This window comes from Physella acuta, unplaced genomic scaffold (assembly GCF_028476545.2).
Source record: "Physella acuta isolate Inbredline_101_S28 unplaced genomic scaffold, ASM2847654v3 ptg001660l, whole genome shotgun sequence".
Taxonomy (NCBI): domain Eukaryota; kingdom Metazoa; phylum Mollusca; class Gastropoda; family Physidae; genus Physella; species Physella acuta.
The window spans coordinates 224,430-230,535 of NW_026733173.1; positions in this window are offsets into that span (position 1 = coordinate 224,430).

Below are 6,106 nucleotides of genomic sequence, written 5' to 3' on the forward strand. Positions count from 1 at the left end.
CCAAACCCAACTCCAGACATTGATTTGAGCCTAACCCTGATTCTAACCCTAACCCTAGCGCTAACCCTAGACCTAGCCCAAACTCAAACCTTAGCTCTAACTCTAGCTGAACCTTAAGCTATGACACGGGGGGGGGGGGGGGGGGGAATGTCCGGGGGGTAGTTGAGGGGGGGGGGGGGGGAATGCCCTGTTCCCGGGGTAATCAGCACTATTCCTAGCCGCCCTTACTTTCCCCAACATAAGTCGGTTAGCCATCAGAGTTGGGACGTTACAAGTTGGAAGGGAAAACCTAATTCGAGTTATTCGAGTTAGCTCTACCGTTTGACCACCTGCCCCACCGTAGTAGTAACACTGCGCATAAAACGATAACGATTATTAAACCCAAAGAGCTTTGTATAAGTTTGGGATTAGGTTTGTTTTAGGTTTGGTTTTGGTTCAAATAGAGGAAAATGAAATAAGTTAAGATCTCATTTTTGCAATATTTTTTAATACGAAAATATGTGTTTATATGTGAATGTATGTATGCGTGTGTATGTGTGTATGTGTTTGTGTGTACGTGCGTATGTATGCATGTATGTAGGCCTATGTGTGTCTGTGTATATTTTGGTGCATGTGTGTATGTGTATGTATGCAATTGTATGTGCATATGTGTGCATGTGTTTGTGTATGTGGGCATTTGTGTGTCTGTATATGTGTATGCGTGTATGACTGTTTGTGTGTATGTGCTTGCGTGTATGAGTTTATCTATGTGTGTATGTGTGTATGCGTAAAGCACCCACAATAATTTCATGTAAGAAATCCTCATCAGAGGACACACACACACACACACACAGATGAAACATAAGACAAAAATCTCTCTGCTTTTCCCTGTGCATGTTAACTGTTTGGTCTGTTCTACAATTCCCATTCAGTGGAAATGTATTTAAATATTATCTCCGTACGTCTATTCTACTCCCTCTGCCCCAAAATAGTTTGCCTTTCAATACATTTTCACTCCTACAAAGTTATGGCACAGCCTGCTGATAAAACATTCAATGTTCGTACTATGTTTTCCTCAAACTGTATCCGTTAGTTCAAAAACATTTTTTAAAAATAACAATGCAAAAACAAGAGTTTGAAATCAATAGTCAAACGGTAAACATAGGGTAGACAACCACTGTTACAGCGGAGTAGATACAGGCGGAGTTATCGTTACTTTCAGCCGCCCGAGCTAGGTCGCTGTATAGATTAGTCGGGTGGGGGAGAGGAGGGGGAGGGGGAATCTGTGTTCGTTCAGTTTTATTTGTAATTTTTTTAACTAGCTAAGTTTTGTTTGTTGTTGATAATTTTTATTTGCTAACTATTTGTTTATTCTTTTATTTTTATTTTATAACTCTAGCAATGTATGTTTCTGTATTTATTTACTGTATGTTAACATTTTAATTAATAAGTATCGCTGTTTTAGTTAACTTAGTTTTAACACAATATTTTGTGGTGTTTGTAAACTGTTTGTTAACACGTTCATGTTACTGTGTTTGTTAATGTTAACATACTGAAACACACGGTGTTATCAACGGGTCGTATGTGGTATTGATAAAAATATAATTAATTATGCATTGTTTTAAGTTTTGATAAGTTTAGGGGCGCTTGTAGAGCTTTATGACGTCATTTATCTAGTTTTCTAGTATCACGTGACGAAATGTTACTGTTGATGGTGAGGTTAAAACCCTCTAAAATAGGATGACGTCAATTATGGGTGGGGGGGTGGGGTGAGGTGGTTTAAGGTAGGGAGGGTCAGGATAGAGGGAGAGACAAAGTGGAGAGGGAGAGATATTGGATAGAGAGGGACAGACAGGGTTGAGAGGGAGAGAGGTGGGATAGGGTTGTGGAAAAGACAGGGTGGAGTGGAAGAGAGATAGAGAGAGAGAGAGAGAGACAGAAGAGAGTAGTCAGGCTAGAGAGAATGGTGAAACTAACAATTGATACGCGACTAAAAGAGGGAGCCTGGGAGAAACGGAGTTCAATCGAAGCCCGGTGCTACGATGCCGTGTCGACCTGAGTGCTGGCATTGATTATAAATTAAACCTCCGGCAGCCGACGACATTATGTAACGGATAAAGTAGGTCCATGTTCAGTAATGTTAGGTCGTTATGGAATGGTTAGCATATCGTGGAAGTATTGTTCAGGCGTTAGCATTAAACGTTTAGCCGTGCGGCGTCAAAACGGCCAATGACAAAACGGCCCCGTCAAAACGACCCCGACAAATTGGCCCCGACATAAGAGCCCCGTCGAATTGACCCCGTCAAAATGGCCAGCGACATATGGACCCCGTCATAAAGGCTCCCGATAAATAGGCTCCCGTCATTTATTTTTTTCCAAAAAACGGCCCCTGTCATTACGACTCCCGACAAATAGGCTCCCGCCATTTAGTTTCTCCACAAAACGGCCCCTGTCATTACGACTCCCGACAAATAGGCTAGCGTCATTTTGGCTCACGACAAAAGGGCTCCAGTCAATTTGGCTCCCGACAAAAGGACCACTGAAAATACGGTTTCTGTAGAGACTAAGTCTCCTGGCAAAGCGGTTTCATTGAATATGACACCTGCCAGTGGGACCCCTTCATCAATATTCTTTAGAGTTAGCTTATCTAACACTCTTAAGTAATACAACGTATGCATCTCTTGTTCGGCAGGCCTTATTTTTATATTAGTTTATCTATTATAAAATATAGTATGTTTTAATTTAAGGGTCATCTATCGATGACTTCCATAATTGAGTCGGTTATAGGCTGTTCCAACTCAGTGTGTGGGGAGAAGGGTCCACGCTGTACCTTCCTACCTCCAGTATGCTTGTAGGTCATCAAAACAAAATGTGGTTATCCTGTAAACATCATGTATATCGTACATTTTCACTTCTGTGCTCGCTTTTATGCAACAGATCTTTACTGTTGTAAATTAAACATTATCAAAATTTTAGAATTGGTAGATTTTAGCTGTTAAGGGCTTGATTTGTTTGTGAATTGATGTTGGTTCATGAAAAACAATTTCATTCAGGCATTAAAAAGAGGTTATAGTAGTAGTGGAGGTAGGACAAAATGGTTACTTTTATGCCAATAGTGGTCATGCCATTCATTTGTCTGGAGCCAATATGTCGGGAGTCATTTTGTCGGTAGCCAATATGTCGGGAGCCCATTCGTCGATAGCTAATATGTCATGAGCCCATTTGTCGGGAGCCCATTTGTTGTGAGCCCTTATGTCGGGAGCCAATATGTCTGGAGCCACTTTGTCGGGAGCCAGTATGTCCTGAGCCTATTTGTCGGGAGCCAATATGTCGAGAGTCCATTTGTCGGGAGCCTATATGTCGCGAGCCAATATAACGGGAACCCATTTGACGGGAGCCAATAAGTCGGGGCCCTTTTGACGGGGCTATTTTGACGGGGTCGTTTTGTCGGGGCCGATTTGTCCCGGGCCGTTTTGACAGGGCACCACGTTTAGCATATCGTGCGTGGGCAGAGGTGTAGCGACCCTTCCCGGCGCCCGGGGATAAACGTTCATTTTTGCGCCCCCCCCCCCCCCTCCAGGCCTCTGATACTGGGACTACTGTTCAGGTATTATCATTACATATTTAGCATTTCGTGGAAGTATTTTTCAGCCATAAGCATTACACGTTTAGCCTATCGTGCAACCATGTCGTTAGCATCAAATGTTCAGCATATAGTGGAACTATTCCAGCATTAGCATTACATATTTAGTATATCGTTGAAGTACGTACAGGCATTAGTATTAAATGTTTAGCATATCGTAGAATTATTGTTCAGGAATTAGCATTTAATGTTTAGCATATCATGATACAGGCATTAGTATTAAATGTTTAACATAGTGCTAAAGTTAGAATTTAAAATAGTCCCTTAGCGTTGGAATATGACTAGACACAAGTACCCCCTCCCCCTCCATCTCTCTTATGACTTTAGAAGAATTATCACAGACATAATGTCTCAGACAAAAATATCACAACCTTTAAGCTGCTTGCACCACAATTATGTTAAGTCAGTATTACAAGTCACTGACGTTTCACGTGTTCATAAGTCAAATTCAAGCAAAACTTGTAGAACTGCAGAAAAAAAAAGAAAAAGAAATTTCTTGTACTATTATTATAAAGAAACATTTACATCTTTTATTTTCTTAGTTATGAATATTACATTGAATAGATTATCGTTTAAAAATACTATACGTTTTACTTTTTTATGCTTTTCTTGTATTTATGTCTCTATTTAGATTTGACTGTTGAGGTTAATTATGTAGTTCCACGTAAGTTGCCTATTCCTACTTGTTTGTATTTAGTTTTATAACAAAAGCTTTTCAGTGTAGTTTTCCCATCAGGATTTTTTTTTTAATGAATGAGTTCCAACTGCACGTGCAGTTAATGTAATTGACTAAATCTTAATCAGAGCAAAACGCCATTAGTGAGCGACCAGCAAATACTGATGGGATGTTCGCCTTGTTTCAGAGTGTTCTTTCAACACTGTCCGCCTTTCACAAGTCATTCAGGTTTTCAACTCATTAAGTTTTGTTTAATTAAGATTCTAACAGCTACAAACATCGCTAGATAAAAGTGTATTTGTTTGCCTGGAAATTAGGCCGCCATTAGACCTGTAAACAGAGCTAACATTGATTTCATCACCATTTAGTTCCGTATTTACAAAGATATTAGCGTACTTGCGTGTGTTCAGTGGTGAGAGAGGTGTTTGAAAGTTTTAGTTGTACTAGCAGCATTACAAAGTTGGTGATAACATTAATATGTTGGTAATAACATTAAAAGGTAGGTGAAAAATTAAAAATTTGGTGATAACATAAAAAAGTTGGTGATAAAGTTGAGGATAACATTAAAAAGTTGGGGATAACATTAAAAAGTTGGTGATAACATTACAAAGTTGGTGATAAAATCAAAAAGTTGTGGATAACATTAAAAAGTTGATGATAAAGTTGGGGATAACATTAAAAAGCTGGTGATAACATTACAAAGTTGATGATAAAGTTGGTGATAACATTAAAAAGTTGGTGATAAAGTTGGGGATAACATTAAAAAGTTGGGGATAACATTAAAAAGTTGGTGATAACATTAAAAAGTTGGTGATAACATTAAAAAGTTGGTGATAAAGTTGGGGATAACATTAAAAAGTTGGTGATAAAGTTGGGGATAACATTAAAAAGTTGGTGATAACATTAAAAAGTTGGTGATAAAGTTGGGGATAACATTAAAAAGTTGGTGATAACATTAAAAAGTTGGTGATAACATTAAAAAGTTGGTGATAACATTAAAAAGTTGGTGATAAAGTTGGGGATAACATTAAAAAGCTGGTGATAACATTACAAAGTTGCTGATAAAATCAAAAAGTTGTGGAAAACATTAAAAAGTTGGTAATAACATTAAAAATTTGGTGATAAAGTTGGGGATAACATTAAAAAGTTGGGTATAACAGTACAAAGTTGGTGATAACATAATAAGGTTGGTGATAACATTAAAAAGTTAGGGATAACATTAAAAGGTTGATGATAGCATTACAAAGTTGGTAATAACATTAAAAAGTTGGTGATAACATTACAAAGTTGGGGATAACATTAAAAAGTTGGGGGTAACATTAAACAGTTGGTGATAACATTAAAAAGTTGGTGATAACATTAAAAAGTTGGTGATAAAGTTGGGGATAACATTAAAAAGTTGGTGATAACATTAAAAAGTTGGTGATAAAGTTGGGGATAACATTAAAAAGTTGGGGATAACATTAAACAGTTGGTGATAACATTAAAAAGTTGGTGATAACATTAAAAAGTTGGTGATAAAGTTGGGGATAACATTAAAAAGTTGGTGATAAAGTTGGGGATAACATTAAAAAGTTGGTGATAACATTAAAAAGTTGGTGATAACATTAAAAAGTTGGTGATAACATTAAAAAGTTGGTGATAACATTAAAAAGTTGGTGATAACATTACAAAATTGGTGATAACATTATATAACAAAGCTCTAGACTCCACTTTGATATTCGCCATAGACGCGCTAAGTGGACGGATTGCTGCTATATTCGTTCGCGGGTTCTGCCACCGGATGCAGAGTGCGATCTATTGCTTTC